Source organism: Macaca fascicularis, chromosome 10, assembly GCF_037993035.2.
Source record: "Macaca fascicularis isolate 582-1 chromosome 10, T2T-MFA8v1.1".
Lineage (NCBI taxonomy): Eukaryota > Metazoa > Chordata > Mammalia > Primates > Cercopithecidae > Macaca > Macaca fascicularis.
Window position 1 is genome coordinate 8481006 of NC_088384.1, and position 16241 is coordinate 8497246.

General features: G+C 50.4%; 1 protein-coding gene and 1 pseudogene across 1 annotated transcript in view; one reads left to right on the forward strand and one right to left on the reverse strand.

Moving 5' to 3' along the window:
* The window catches only part of TTLL12 (tubulin tyrosine ligase like 12), a 233898-nt gene that overhangs the window by 85199 nt on the left and 132458 nt on the right, over positions 1–16241 (forward strand). The gene's annotated exons all lie outside the window — the stretch shown is intronic.
* LOC135965304 (small ribosomal subunit protein eS25 pseudogene) lies at positions 11749–12307 on the reverse strand (annotated as a pseudogene).

Sequence of the window (16241 nt, forward strand, 5' to 3'; positions counted from 1 at the left end):
TAAAGACAGGATTTCACCATGTTAGCCAGGATGGTCTTGATCTCTTGACCTTGTGATCTGCCCACCTCAGCCTCCCAAAGTGCTGGGATTATAGGCATGAGCCACTGCGCCTGGCCAATTTTTGTATTTTTTTTAGTAGAGATGGGGTTTCACCATGTTGGTCAGGCTGGTCTTGAACTCCTGACCTCAAGTGATCTGCCCACCTTGGCCTCCCAAAGTGCTGGGATTACAGGTTTGAACCACTGCACCGAGCTCTGTTCCTGAGTTCTTGACCCACAGACGCTGTGAGAGGTAATAAATGTTTATTACTGGCCAAGTGCAATGGCTCCCAGCACTTTGGGAGGCCAAGGCAGGTGGATCACCTGAGGTCAGGAGTTCAAGACTAGTCTGGACAACATGGCAAACCCCCGTTTCTACTGAAAATGCAAAAATTAACTGGGCGTGGTGGCAGGCACCTGTAACCCCAGCTACTCAGGAGGCTGAGGCAGGAGAATCGCTTGAACCTGGGAGGCGGAGGTTGCAGTGATCTGAGATGGCACCACTGCACTCCAGCCTGGGCAGCAGAGCAAGACTCTGTCTCTATAATAATAATAATTATAATAATTATAATAATAATAACAATATTTAAATCCCCATGTAACACTGCAATCCCTGGCTCCCCTGCATGTATCACCTGCCCATACACTCCACAGTGCTCCTGTTTATTTTGCTTACCTTCTGTCTCTCCCAGCTGGCATGTCAGCTCCACAAGTGCAGGGATCTTTGTCCGCTTTTTTCTTTTTGCTGTTACATGCCCAGAGCCTAGGACAATGCCTGACATATAGTAGGCAGTTAAAGAAAGTAATAAAGTACGAATGGCTGGGAAAATGAATCAAATAATCTTCACCTTGAGGGGTAATTACAGAAATGTAATCGAAAACGTTGATGAACTGACCCTTGTCATCCAATGGGGAATGTGTCAAAGGCTCATGGTAGCTGAGGACAGACAGAGGGGAAGTGGCCTTGGGCCTCCCTCCCTGGGAGTGTACTGTGCTTCCCCACAAGGACACAGAACTACTGTTCATTGCTATATCACTGGCCCCTGGGACAGTGCCTGGCAGAGAGTAGATGTTCAATAAAAATTGGCAGAATAAACACATGAAAAAAACAAATCTTGGCCAGGCGCAGTGGCTCACACCTGTAATCCCTGCACTCTGGGAAGCCAAGGTGGGAGGATCACTTGAGCCCAGTAGTTTGGGGCCAGCCTGGGTAATGGCAAGACCCCCATCTTGAATTAATTTAAAATAATAATAATAATAATAATAATAATAAAAGAGTGGTTAATAGGTGGATATGATTCAGAGGTCTTTTCTTTCTTTTGAACATTATTTTTGCATAGTTGTTTGGTTTTGGCTTTGGTTTTGGTTTTGGTTTTTTCTTTTTTTTTTTTTTGAGACAGGCACCTGCCACCATGCCTGGCTAATTTTTGTATATTTTTTAAAACGGAGTCTTGCTCTGTCGCCCAGGCTGGAGTGCAGTGGCGCCATCTCAGCTCACAGCAACCTCTGCTTCACGGGTTCATGCCATTCTCCTGCCTCAGCCTCCCGAGTAGCTGGGACTACAGACATCCACCACTATGCCCGGCTAATATTTTGTACTTTTAGTAGAGACAGGGTTTCACCATGTTAGCCAGGATGGTCTCAATCTCTTGACCTCATGATCCGCTCACCTGACCTCTGTCGCCCAGGCTGGAATCAGTGCTGCCATCTCAGCTCACTGCAACCTTCACCTCCTGAGTTCAAGTGATTCCCATGCCTCAGCCTCCCGAGTAGCTTGGATTACAGGTGTGCACCACCACGCCCAGCTAATTTTTTTGTGTTTTTAGTAGAGACGGGGGTTTCACCATGTTGGTCAGGCTGGTCTCGAACTCCTGACTTCAAATGATCCGACCACCTCAGCCTCCCAAAGTGCTGGGATTATAGGCATGAGCCGCTGCATCTGGGGCCAGACTTAAAAGAAGCTGGACACAAGATAAAGCATGCTGTAATTCCATTTCTATGATGCTCATAATTAGGCACAACTAGTCTATGGCGTTAGATGTGAGATTGGTGACACTTTCTCCAGGGTGGGGATGGGTATTGGCTGGAAGGGGCATGATGGAAGCTTCTAGGGTAACACAGACGGTGGTTGCAGGGGTACATATGTATGCAAACATACATTGAACTGAATGCTTAGGATCTGAGCACTTTTGGGTGTATCAATTAAAACTCAATACTAAAAAAATAAAATCAAAGCAAACACAGTGGATCAAACTTGAAATAGTCAAGATCAAGGATTTTAATCGAGATCTGGATTCACAGCTGCCAGGGTGCTTGGTAGGCCAAGGCCATGGTGAGACCTGAGAGGCCAGCTTTGCTGGCGACAAGAATAATGTAAATGAAAACAGGACCAGTGCATTTCAGAGCAAATTATGGAGGCTTAACCTGCCAGGCCTCTCAGCTCAGTGCCACAGCCATGTAACAGACACGCGTTTGGGCCAGACACTCAAATGGCTAGTGTGACAAACATAATCTATTGTGGCCTGTCAGGGGGATGGAGAGCAGGCCTCCATTCTGTAAGACAATTGCAGGAATCCAGGGTCAGAAAAGAGGTGATCTCGGCTCCTGCAGCATCGCGGAGGCCTTGGGCAGCAGGCCGGGGACGTCCTGCAGTGATGGCCACTGCTGTCCCTGCCAGGAGCAGGCTCAAGGCCCCAGGTTATCACTCAAGCCGGGTCTGACGGGAGGGACTAGGCCCATGTGGTGTAAGCAGGAAGGACCTCCAGTCCTGCGGAATCTCCTTTCGCCCAGAAATAACATCCCTCCTGACAGCTGAGCTTATCAGAGTGATAGCAGATATTTTCAAAACAACAGCAGCCCTAACAGCTCCTGGGATTCAACCTGCACCGTCAACGGGGATGGGGTAGCCGTGGAATTGGCAGTGGCTGCCACCCACACCTCTGCTCTCAGGGCACCCTGGGAAGGATCTCTTCTTCTCCTTTTTTTTTTTTTTTTTTTTTTGAGACGGAGTTTCCCTCTTGTTGCCCAGGCTGGAGTGCAATGGTGCGATCTCGGCTCACCGTAACCTCTGCCTCCTGGGTTCAAATCATTCTCCTGCCTCAGCCTCCGGAGTTGCTGGGATTACAGGTGCCCGCCACCATGCCTGGCTAATTTTTTTTGTATTTTTAGTAGAGATGGGGTTTCACAATGTTAGCCAGGCTGGTCTCGAACTCCTGACCTCAGGTGATCCACCCGCCTCAGCCTCCCAAAGTGCTGGGATGAGAGGCCCGAGCCAGCACACCCGGCTGGGAAGAATCTCTTCTAGTCAACCATCCTCTGCTCTATCAGCCCCAAGAGGGCAGGGCCCATGGACACGGGCCTGTGTGCATTTTTGCTCCTCTGTACCCCAAAAGCGGACCCTCAGTAGATATGTGTTGCACAAATGAGTGGATTTTTTCCATTTCTTTTCATCTCTACAACAACCTTAAGAGATAATTTCTGCTGTTGCCACTTTACAGGAGAGGAAACTGAGGCCAGACAGGCAAAATGATGAGGCGACAATAGTGAGACTCTCTCAAAAAGAAAAAAAAGTGCATGGTTGGGCTAGGCATGGTAGGTCACACCTGTAATCCCAGCACTTTGGGAGGCCAAAGCAGGTGGATCACTTGAGGTCAGGAGTTCGAGACCAGCCTGGCCAACATGGTGAAACCCTCTCTTCACTAAAAATACAAAAATTAGCCAAGCATGGTGGTGCACACTTGTAATCCCAGCCTCTCCGGAGGCCGAGGCACGAGAATCACTTGAACCCAAGAGGTGGACGTTGCAGTGAGCCAAGATTGCACCACTGTACTCCAGCCTGGGCAACAGAGTGAAACTGTCTCAAAAAAAAAAAAAAAAAAAAAAGGCCGGGCGCGGTGGCTCACACCTGTAATCCCTGCACTTTGGGAGGCCGAGGCGGGCGGATCACGAGGTCAGGAGATCGAGACCATCCTGGCTAACACGGTGAAACCCCGTCTCTACTAAAATACAAAAAATTAGCCGGGCGCGGTGGCGGGCGCCTGTAGTCCCAGCTACTCGGGAGGCTGAGGCAGGAGAATGGCGCAAACCTGGGAGGCGGAGCTTGCAGTGAGCCGAGATGGTGCCACTGCACTCCAGCCTGGGCGACAGAGTGAAGACTCCGCCTCAAAAAAAAAAAAAAAGACCAGCCTGGCCAACATGGCAAAACCCCATCTCCACTAAAAATACAAAAATTAGCCAGGCATGGTGGCAGGTGCCTGCATTCCCAGCTACTCAGGAGGCTGAGGCACAAGAATCACTTGAACCCCGGAGGTGGAGGCTGCAGTGAGTTGAGACTGCAACAGAGTGAGGCCCTGTCTCAAAAAAAAAAAAAAAAAAAAAGTGTTGACATGTGGTAGCAAAAGCTAGCCTGGCTCTTTGCCTTGGAAGGAAGGGAGCTACCAGCCAAGTGGGCTGCAGAGGGTAAGGCAGGGAACTGCAGGGGCTAGAGAATTCCAGACAGGAGGCCCCAGTGGGAACCTGGAACCTGCAGGCGGGTGGAAGCCCCTGTCTCAGCTGCCTGTGAAGCATTTGCAGGGTTAGTGTTATTTCTGCTTCTCTCTAACCCGGTGAAGTGTGTATCATGAGCCCATTTCACAGATTTGGAAGCTGATTTCAGCCAGGGTCAGCCCTCCTGCACAATCCCAGTTTGAACTCAGGTGTGTCCAAGTCCCAATTTCTTTTTTTTTTCCTTTGAGGCGGAGTTTCGCTCTTGTTGCCCAGGCTGGAGTGAAGTGGCGTGATCTCAGCTCACTGCATCCTCCACCTCCCAGGCACAAGCGATTCTCCTACCTCAGTCTCCTGAGTAGCTGGGACTACAGGAGCACGCCATGATGCTTAGCTAATTTTTGTATTTTTAGTAGAGACAGACACCATGTTGACCAGGCTGATCTCAAACTCCCAACCTCAGGTGATCCCCCCGCCTTGGCCTTGCAAAGTGCTGGGATTACAGGCGTGAGCCACTGAGCCCAGCCCCAAGTCCTAATTTCAAGGTCACCCATTCTCATATTCCCAAACCTTCCCCAGGAACCTCCCCTGAGTGTCCAGACTCTGGGGACACACACAGTGTCTAAAGTCCCGCCCTCAGGGCACTCACTATGTAGGGGGTGGTTGGAATTGTGAAAAAAGTTTTCAGCAAATGGTGTCGCGGCCTGAGTCCTCCCTTTATACCAAGGTCTTCTTTAGCAGGGTGGGATTGGGGGCCAAGGAAGACGTGAACCCATATGCAGCTCATCTGGGACCAGATGTGTGCTTTGGTCAGAGTGCTGGACCAGGCAGATATTCTCTCTCTTTTTTTTTTTTTTTTTTTTTTTTTTTGAGACGGAGTCTCACTATGTGGCCAGGCTAGAGTGCAGTGGCACGATCTTGGCTCACTGCAACTTCCGCTTCCCAGGTTCAAGTGATTCTCCTGCCTCAGCCTCCTGAGTAGCTGGGATTACAGGTGCGCACCACCATTCCCAGTTAATTGTTGTATTTTTAGTACAGATGGGGTATCACCATGTTGGCCAGGATGGTCTCGATCTCCTGACTTCGTGATCCACCCGCCTCGGCCTCCCAAAGTGCTGGGATTACAGGCATGAGCCACCGTGCCGGGCTGGACTGGGCAGATATTCTATAGGGTCTGGGCCAGGGCTGTGTTGGCCCCAGACAAGCTCTGAGCCTGGGCCAGCCTCTACATGTCTGTGAGCCTCAGGTTCCTTCTGTGCTAAACAGGGAAAACCTAAAGGGGACTGCCGTGGGGTCAAGTGGACATCGTGATGTAAACCAGACCTTAGTTCTCATTTTCCTGCCTTTCCTGTTGGGGCTAGGAGCTTAACTGATTGACAGAAACTTTTTTTTTTTTTTTTTAGAGACAGAGTCTCACTCTGTGGCTCAGGCTGGAGAGCAGTGGTGCCATCATAGCTCCTTACAGCCTCCAAATACTGGGCTTGGGCAATCCTCCCACCTCAGCCTCCAAAAATGTTGGGACTACATAAACCCAGCAGGAATTCTTCCGCCATCTCTCGCCAACACAACCCCGCCTTCCTGTTGCCTCAGTGCCCTTCCCTGGCTCCCTCAGCTATGAGTTCAGCCTCCGGCGCTGTCTGGGGGCGAGGTGTGCAGCGTGCCTGATGGAGGGAGCAAGGAGGGCTCACTGAAGTCAAGACCCACATTCCCGGCAGTTTGCTGTCTTCAATTCCGCCTCCTCAACAGCATTGCAAGGCCGGGTGCGTGGCTCCTTCTTGTTGGAGAAACCAAGGCCCAGGGACCTGGAGGGCTGAGCTTAGGTTCAGTGAAGAGGATCAGGGGTTCAGTTCTCTTATTTATTTATTTATGAGACAGAGTTTTGCTCTCGTCTCCCAGGCTGGAGTGCAATGGTGCAATCTCAGTTCACCACAACCTCTACAAGTGATTCTCCTGCCTCAGCCTCCTAAGTAGCTGGGACTACAGGCATGTGCCACCACACCCAGCTAATTTTGTGTTTTTAGTAGACATGAGGTTTCTCCATGTTGGTCAGGCTGGTCTCGACCTCCCAACCTCAGGTGATCTGCCTGCCTCGGCCTCCCAAAGTGCTGGGATTATAGGCGTGAGCCACCGCACCCGGCTCAGATTTCTTCTAAGGCGGTCTTGCTACATCCCAGGAGGACCCAGGGCTGAGAGAAGTCTGGGGGTCCTAGCTGCCCACTCGTTACAGGGCACAGTTCTTCCCTCCATCCTTCACAGGCCTTACTGGTCACCTTTCAAGGCCAGGCCCATGTAGGTTTCTGGGGTACAGAATAGAGCCTCTCCAGGCAGGTGAAAGCAGCAGACCGGTGACTGGTCAGCCCCGTTAGATGGGGTCTGTGGTGCCTGGGCTCCCTAACCTGCACCCCACCTCCCAGGCTCCACTATCCACAACCCCTCACCCACACACCGCTGCCTTCCCCTTCCACCATCCAGCTGATACAGAAGAAACAGCACCAAACACAGAGGCCTCCAGACCTGGACTCAGATCCCCTCCGGAAGCCACTGGCTCCTCCTGGCTTGCAGGGGTCCAACCCCAGGCAATATGGAGGAAGACAGGGGTCCAACTCCGGGCAATATGGAGGAAGACGGAGAAAGGATTGGTTTCCATATCTCACTGGGCCATGGGGAAGTGGGCAGGACCCAGCTACTGGGGAGATCAGCCCCATCTTCTTCAGCTGGGGCTCTGCTGTCTGTGCTGGGTGCTGATTAGCAGGGGGTGGGGGAGGAGCTCTAGTCCCTCCCAGCTTCAAGCCCCTTGTCCCAACCCTCCCCACCAACCTTGGGTCCTGCTGTGGGTGGGGTGAACACACACATACACACACACACACACACACAGTCACTCACACGTGTTGGGAATGAAGTTTTTGGTGTCACAAAAAGTAAATAAATACAAAATAACGCAGGAACAAATGATCTCTCAGCAAGGTGAGCTTTACTTTCTGCAGAAAGGGTGCTACTCAATAGCTGTCCAGCCACGAGAGCACACTGAGCAAAGGAGACAGTTATTTATAACCTAACACGTCTACCCTGCTGCTCTGTCCAGTTTCCACTGGCTGGAATAGGACCTCACATTTTACACTTTACCCAACTGGCTATTAGTTTAAAACGTTTTAATTGGGTAAGGGAGACAGAACAAAGAAAGAAAAGGAAGTTGCCCAGGAATAGTTAAGGAAGCATCTCCAAATAAGGAATGGGATGTTCTATGGGCTGGAGCTTGTCTAGTTGTGTCCAGGCACGCCGGAGCAAGCTAGGACGGCTGATTTGGAATATATATATATATATATAGTGGATAGCAATCTTATAGTAAGAAACTGTGACTTTTTATAATCTTTGAATAAGAACTTTCCCCATTCTCACACACACACACCACACACACACTCCCACACTCACACACAAACACGACACACAAATACACTCATTCACACACACAACACACATACACTCACACACACTCTCACACTCACACACACTCTCACACTCCAAGCATGCGGTCCTCTCTGGGCAGCCTCCCCTTCATCGATCATGAACAGGTTTCCTAGGAGCTCTCCTCTGTGCGGGCTGCACGCTGAGCAGGGTCACCTGTGTGGTCTCATCTGATCGTCACAGCCGCCCCCAGAAGCTCGTTCTATTATTAACTCCGTTATAAAGAGCAGAGCGAGCAGAGGTTAAGCACTCGAAGTCCACCTGTGGGGAGGCTCTCCGGGGTACCAGTCGGTACTTCTGTTACTGTCCTTCCCTGACCAGACACCTCCTCAGCTTTATCTAGGTGGACACTTAGGTCCCCAGGACTGGGGAACTGGGGCATGGGGGGCTTGGCTGCCCAGCAGGAGGGCAAAGGGGTGGAAATGGACCAGAAGGGAAGGGGGAGAGAAGGAGGGAATGGAAAGCCAGGCTCCCCAAGGGAAACAAACAGACCACCTGTGGGCGGTTCTTGGAGGAATAACAGGTGAGGAGCAGCCCTCGCCTCCCACCAGCTCTGGAGTTGAAGATTATTTTATTTTTATTTTATTTTTTTTTTTGGACGGAGTCTCCCTCTGCTGCCCAGGCTGGAGTATAATGGTGCAATCTCGGCTCACTGCAACCTCCGCCTCCCAGGTTCAAGCGATTCTCGTGCTTCAGCCTCCAGAGTAGCTGGGATTACAGGCACCCGCCACCACGCCTGGCTAATTCTTCGTACTTTTGGTAGAAATGGGGTTTTGTCATGTTAGCCAGGCTGATCTCAAACTCCTGGCCTCAAGTAAGCCTCCAGTCTCAGCATCCCACAGTGCTGGGATTACAGGCGTGAGCCAGAGCACGCTGCGCGCTTTCTTATTGTTCTCTGAGCCCCTAGGGACCCCACCCTTTGGCCCCAGACCAGGAGGCCTGCTCTGTGGGCCTCAGCTCCAGGGGCTAGAAAAGGGCCTGACAAAGCTGGAGTCTGAGGCCCAGCTGTCTAGCCCCTCCCTAATCCTTCTGGGTGCTCAGACAAATGGGCGAGGAGGATAAGGAGAGATCCCGAGAGCACCTGGTTCTTTCACCTGGAGAGAAGGCAGCCTTCCCACCTCCACGCTGCAAGCAGGAGAGAAGCGGGGACAGAGACCCTGGGAAGTCAGGACCTGCGGTGGGAAGTTGGGGAGACGGGGGCAAGGCTGCTGGAGGCTGAGGGTGGGGCAGCATGGGGAGGAGCATGGCCAGGTCTATGCAGGTTGGGGCCAGCTGGCCGGCCAGCATGCTGCCGTAGCATGGGGTGCCCCCGAGGGCTCCTGTTGGCCTCAGGGAGCATCAGACTGAAGCGATGGCGAAGTCCTCGTGTGTGCTATTGGCTGGCGCCGTGACAGTGGCGAGCCAGCCTCCTGGTGGCAGTGTGAATGGGGCTGATGCGTTGAGACACCCGCCCAGTGATGATGACTCAGGTAGGGATTGCTATAGTGATGGCTGCCTGGCCTTGGGCAAGTTACTCACCACCTTCAAGCTTCAGTTCCCATATTGACAAGGCAGGGAGGATGTCACACCCGTTAGAATAACTGCTATCAAACAGTGGAAGATAACAGGTATTGTCCAGGATGTGGAGGAATTGGAACTCTGGCACTGTTGGTGGGAATGTGAAATGGGGCAGCCCTGCGGAAAACCCGATGGAGGGTCCTCGGAAAGTTCAATATAGAATTACTACATGATCCAGCAGTCTCACTCTGGGTATATACCCCAAATAACTGAAAGCAAGGAGCCTGGGCTGGTGGTTCATGCCTATAATCCCAGCACTTTGGGAGGCCAAGGCAGGTGGATCACTTGAGCCCAGGAGCTGAAGACAGCCTAGGCAACATAGTGAGACCTCATCTCAATTATTAAGAAAAAAAAAAAAAGAATTGAAAGCAGGGTCTCAGATATATACCTGTGTTCATAGTAGCATTAATCATAATAGCCAAAAGGTAGAAATTGATGAATGGATTTTATTTTATTTTTTGAGGTGGAGCCTCGCTCTATCCCTCAGGCTGGAGTGGTATGATCTCGGCTCACTCAACCTCCGCCTCCTGGGTTCAAGTGATTCTCCTGTCTCAGCCTCCTGAGTAGTTGGGATTACAGGCACCCGCCACCACGCCTGGCTAATTCTTCGTACTTTTGGTAGAAATGGGGTTTTGTCATGTTAGCCAGGCTGATCTCAAACTCCTGGCCTCAAGTAATCCACCAGTCTCAGCATCCCACAGTGCTGGGATTACAGGCGTGAGCCAGAGCACGCTGCGCGCTTTCTTATTGTTCTCTGAGCCCCTAGGGACCCCACCCTTTGGCCCCAGACCAGGAGGCCTGCTCTGTGGGCCTCAGCTCCAGGGGCTAGAAAAGGGCCTGACAAAGCTGGAGTCTGAGGCCCAGCTGTCTAGCCCCTCCCTAATCCTTCTGGGTGCTCAGACAAATGGGCGAGGAGGATAAGGAGAGATCCCGAGAGCACCTGGTTCTTTCACCTGGAGAGAAGGCAGCCTTCCCACCTCCACGCTGCAAGCAGGAGAGAAGCGGGGACAGAGACCCTGGGAAGTCAGGACCTGCGGTGGGAAGTTGGGGAGACGGGGGCAAGGCTGCTGGAGGCTGAGGGTGGGGCAGCATGGGGAGGAGCATGGCCAGGTCTATGCAGGTTGGGGCCAGCTGGCCGGCCAGCATGCTGCCGTAGCATGGGGTGCCCCCGAGGGCTCCTGTTGGCCTCAGGGAGCATCAGACTGAAGCGATGGCGAAGTCCTCGTGTGTGCTATTGGCTGGCGCCGTGACAGTGGCGAGCCAGCCTCCTGGTGGCAGTGTGAATGGGGCTGATGCGTTGAGACACCCGCCCAGTGATGATGACTCAGGTAGGGATTGCTATAGTGATGGCTGCCTGGCCTTGGGCAAGTTACTCACCACCTTCAAGCTTCAGTTCCCATATTGACAAGGCAGGGAGGATGTCACACCCGTTAGAATAACTGCTATCAAACAGTGGAAGATAACAGGTATTGTCCAGGATGTGGAGGAATTGGAACTCTGGCACTATTGGTGGGAATGTGAAATGGGGCAGCCCTGCGGAAAACCCGATGGAGGGTCCTCGGAAAGTTCAATATAGAATTACTACATGATCCAGCAGTCTCACTCTGGGTGTATACCCCAAATAACTGAAAGTGAGGAGCCTGGGCTGGTGGCTCATACCTATAATCCCAGCACTTTGGGAGGCCAAGGCAGGTGGATCACTTGAGCCCAGGAGCTGAAGACAGCCTAGGCAACATAGTGAGACCTCATCTCAATTATTAAGAAAAAAAAAGAAAAGGAATTGAAAGCAGGGTCTCAGATATATACCTGTGCTCATAGTAGCATTAATCATAATAGCCAAAAGGTAGAAATTGATGAATGGATTTTATTTTATTTTTTGAGGTGGAGCCTCGCTCTATCCCTCAGGCTGGAGTGGTATGATCTCGGCTCACTCAACCTCCGCCTCCCGGGTTCAAGTGATTCTCCTGTCTCAGCCTCCTGAGTAGCTGGGATTACAGGCACCTGCCACCATGCCCGGTTAATTTTTATAGTTTTAGTGGAAACGGGATTTCACCGTGTTGGTCAGGATGGTCTCGATCTCCTGACCTCATGATCTGCCTTCCTCGGCCTCCCAAAGTGCTGGGATTACAGGCATGAGCCACCGTGCCAGGCCTCTTTTTTCGATTTAATAAAGTTTTGTATTTGCAAATGTACAGTTGGTTGGACCTTTTCATGCATCGTCACCAGCAGCTGTAGCATCTCCACCCTTGGTATTTCTGGTGTAAATTATTTGAGCTCTGTGCTTTGAAACCAGTTTGTTAAGTCTTTTATTAAGGTGCCCTGGCCAGGGAGCCTCAAATCTTCAGTCTCTCAGAGACCACAGCAGGGCTTATAAGTTTATGTTTGGGAACTTCCTTACAGAGTTTGTCATAGGTAGGTTTGTCAAACACGACTCAGTTATTGAGCTTGTCCCGGACTTTGCCTTTGGACCACTTCTTTTAGGCCCTGCCCCCAGATTTGTTCACTGCGTCTTTGTCTTTCTTAGTGACTTTCTGGTGTCTTCCTTCTTCTTGTCATCCTTGGATGGCATTGTGAAGCTCAGAGAGCAGCAGCGAACCCTTCTTTCCTTCCTTCCTTCCTTCCTTCCTTCCTTCCCTCCCTGCCTCTCCTTTTCTTTCTTTCTTTCTTTCTTTCTTTCTTTCTTTCTTTCTTTCTTTCTTTCTTTCTTTCTTTCTTTCTTTCTTTCTTTCTTTCTTTCTTTTCTTTCTTTCTTTCCTTCTTTCCTTCTTTCTTTCTTTCTTTCTTTCTTTCTTTCTTTCTTTCTTTCTTTCTTTCTTTCTTTCTTTTCTTTCTTTCTTTCCTTCTTTCCTTCTTTCTTTCTTTCTTTCTTTCTTTCTTTCTTTCTTTCTTTCTTTTCTTTCTTTCTTTCCTTCTTTCCTTCTTTCTTTCTTTCTTTCTTTCTTTCTTTCTTTCTTTCTTTCTTTCTCTCCTTCCTTCCTTCCCTCCCTCCCTCCCGCTTTCTCTCTCTCTTTCTTTCCTTCCTTCCTTCTTTCTTTCTTTCTTTCTCCTTCCTTCCTTCCTTCCTTCCTTCCTTTCTTTCTTTCTCCTTCCTTCCTTCCTTCCTTCCTTCCTTCCCTCCCTGCCTCTCCTTTTCTTTCTTTCTTTCTTTCTCTCCTTCCTTCCTTCCCTCCCTCCCTCCCGCTTTCTCTCTCTCTTTCTTTCCTTCCTTCCTTCCTTCTTTCTTTCTTTCTTTTCTTTCTTTCTCCTTCCTTCCTTTCTTTCTTTCTTTCTTTCTTTCTTTTTCCTTCCTTCCTTCCTTCCTTCCTTCCTTCCTTCCTTCCTCTTTCTTTCTTTCTCTCTTTCTCTCTTTCTCTCTTTCTCTCTTTCTTTCTTTCTTGAGACGAGGTCTCCCTATGTTGCCCAGGCTCGTCTCAAACTCCTGGGCTCAAGCAATCCTCCTGCCTCGGGATCCCAAAATGCTGGAATTACAGGCGTGAACCACTGTGTCCGGCCCAGATTCCACTTAAATGAAGTACTTAGGAAGTCTAATTCATTAAGACAGAAAATTGAAAGGTAGTTACCAGGGGTTGGGGAAGGAAGGATGGAGAGTTGTGATCAATAGGTAAAGAGTTTTAGTTTTGTGGCCAGGCACGGTGGCTCATGCCTGTAATCCCAGCACTTTGGAAGGCCAAGGCGGGCAGATCACAAGATCAGGAGATTGAGACCATCCTGGCTAACGCGGTGAAACCCTGTCTCTACTAAAAATACAAAAAATTAGCCGGGCATGGCAGTGTGCGCCTGTAGTCCCAGCCACTCGGGAGGCTGAGGCAGGAGGATGGCGTGAATCTGGGAGGTGGAGCTTGCAGTAAGCCAAGATTGCGCCACTGCACTCCAGCCTGTGTGACACAGTGAGACTCTGTCTCAAAAAAAAGAGTTTTAGTTTTGTAAGATGATAAAGTCCTGGAGATTGGTTGCACAACAATGTGAATATACTTAAAATCACTGAACTGTACACTTAAAAATGGCTAAGATGGTAAGTTTTATGTTATATGTATTTTACCACTTTTTTTTTTTTTTGAGACCGAGTCTTACTGTCGCTAGGCTGGAGTGCAGTGGTGCGATCTCGGCTCACTACAACCTCTGTCTCCCAGGTTCAAGCGATTCTCCTGCCTTAGCTTCCGGAGTAGCTGGGACTACAGGCGTGTGCCACCATGCCTGGCTAATTTTTGTATTTTTAGCAGAGACAGGTTTTCACCACGTTGGCCAGAATGGTCTTGATCTCTTGACCTCATGATCCACCCACTTCGGCCTCCCAAAGTGCTGGGATTACAGATGTGAGCCACCACACCTGGCCTTTACCACTATTTTTTTTTTAGACCGAGTTTCACTCTTGTTGCCCAGTTGCCCAGGTTGGAGTGCAATGGCTCGATCTCGGCTCACTGCAACCTCTGCCTCCCGGCTTCAAGAGATTCTCCTGCCTCAGTCTCCCGAGTAGCTGGGATTATAGGCATGCACCACCACGCCTGGCTAATTTTGTGTTTTTCTAGAGATGGGGTTTTTCCATGTTGGTCAGGCTGGTGGAGAACCCCTGACCTCAGGTGATCCGCCTGCCTCGGCCTCCCAAGGTGCTGAGATTACAGGCATGAGCCACTACGTCCAGCCAATTTACCACTGTTTTCTTTTTTTTTTTTTGGAGACGGAATCTCACTCTGTCGCCCAGGCTGGAGTGCAGTGGCTGGATCTCGGCTCACTGCAAGCTCTGCCTCCCGGGTTTACGCCATTCTCCTGCTTCAGCCTACCGAGTAGCTGGGATTACAGGTGCCCGCCACCTCGCCCAGCTAGTTTTTTGTATTTTTTTAGTAGAGACGGGGTTTCACCATGTTAGCCAGGATGGTCTCGATCTCCTGACCTTGTGATCCGCCTGTCTCGGCCTCCCAAAGTGCTGGGATTACAAGCTTGAGCTACCGCACCCAGCCTTTACCACTATTTTCTAAAAAATGGTGATAAACACCATTAACTCAGCAGAGTTCTTGTGGGGATTGATTGAGGGGAGCTTGGCCAGCTTCTTAGGGTAGGGCCAGCCTCATGGGCCTGTGACCTGTACAGACCCACAGGACCCTGTGCTCAGACAAGCCCTGCAGTTTGTTTAATGCTGCTGTTGCCATCTTAAAATTCTTTTTTTTTTTTAAGACGGAGTCTCGCCCTGTTGCTCAGGCTGGAGTGCAATGGTGTGATCTCGGCTCACTGTAACCTCCGTCTCCCGGGTTCAAACAATTCTCCTGCCTCAGTCTCCCAAGTTGCTGGGATTACAGGTGCACACCACCATGCCCAGTTCATTTTTTTTTTTTTTTTGAGACGGAGTCTTGCTCTGTCACCCACTGCACACCACTGGAGTGCAGTGGCCGGATCTCAGCTCACTGCAAGCTCTGCCTCCCGGGTTTTACGCCATTCTCCTGCCTCAGCCTCCCGAGTAGCTGGGACTACAGGCGCCCGCCACCGCGCCCGGCTAGTTTTTTGTAGTTTTAGTAGAGACGAGGTTGTTAGCCAGGATGGTCTCGATCTCCTGACCTCGTGATCCGCCCACCTCGGCCTCCCAAAGTGCTGGGATTACAGGCTTGAGCCACCGCGCCCGGCCGCCCAGTTCATTTTTGTATTTTTAGTAGAGACGGGGTTTCGCTATGTTGGTCACGCTGGTCTCGAACTCCTGATCTTAGGTGATCCACCCGCCTCGGACTCCCAAAGTGCTGGGATTACAGGTGTGAGGCACCGTGCCCAGCCTTAAAATTATTATTATTATTATTATTTTAACTTTTTTTCTCTTACAGACAGGGTCTTGTTCTGTTGGCCAGGCTGGAGTGAAGTGGCAGGATCATAGCTCACTGCAGCCTCAATCTTCTAGGCTCAAGTGATCCACCTCAGCCTCCTGAGTAGCTGAGTAGGACTGCAGGCGTACGCCCCCATACCTGGCTAATTAAAAAGATTTTTTTTTCCAGAAATGGGGTCTTGCTATATTGGCCAGGCTGGTCTGGAACTCCTGACCTCAAGCGATCCTCCTGTGTTGGCCTCCCAAAGTACAGGGATTGCAGGGATGAGGCAACATGCCGGAGGGCAACAATGTTTATTGAACACTTTACTATGCCAGGCCCTAAGCATTTCTTCCCTCGGGTGCTGGTGCTTCACTCACCTCCCGGGTTTAAGGTGAGAACACTGTAGCCAGAAGCCTTGGGACTTCTCAAGGCCTCACAACTAGACAGCTGCTGAAGGGTATGAGTTGGCAATTTGGACTCCAGATTCGTGTTGGTTCCACTAGATGGAGCCAAGAGTAAATGATGATGAGCTGAATGTGCTCCGGGCCTGGGAGGCGGTTGTGTGGGAGATTATAGGAGGTGATGTTAGCAAAGCTCCAGTCATCACTAAGAAAGCACGCCACCACCCCTCCTGAGAGGCAGCAGCATGAATGGTCAGGCGTCCTGGGTTCAAAGCCAGACTCTGTCACTTACAAGTTGCACAAGTTTGCATAACTCTTTAAATTGATGAAATTAAAAATGAATAATTGTATCGAAAATTTGGAGTAACACACAGGTCTATAATGAATAATAAACTTCTTTTTTTTTTTTTTTGAGACGGAGTCTTGCTCTGTCACCCAGGCTGGAGTGCAGTGGCACGATCTTGGCTCACTTCAACCTTTGCCTCCTGGGTTCAAGCGATTCTCTTGCCTCAGCC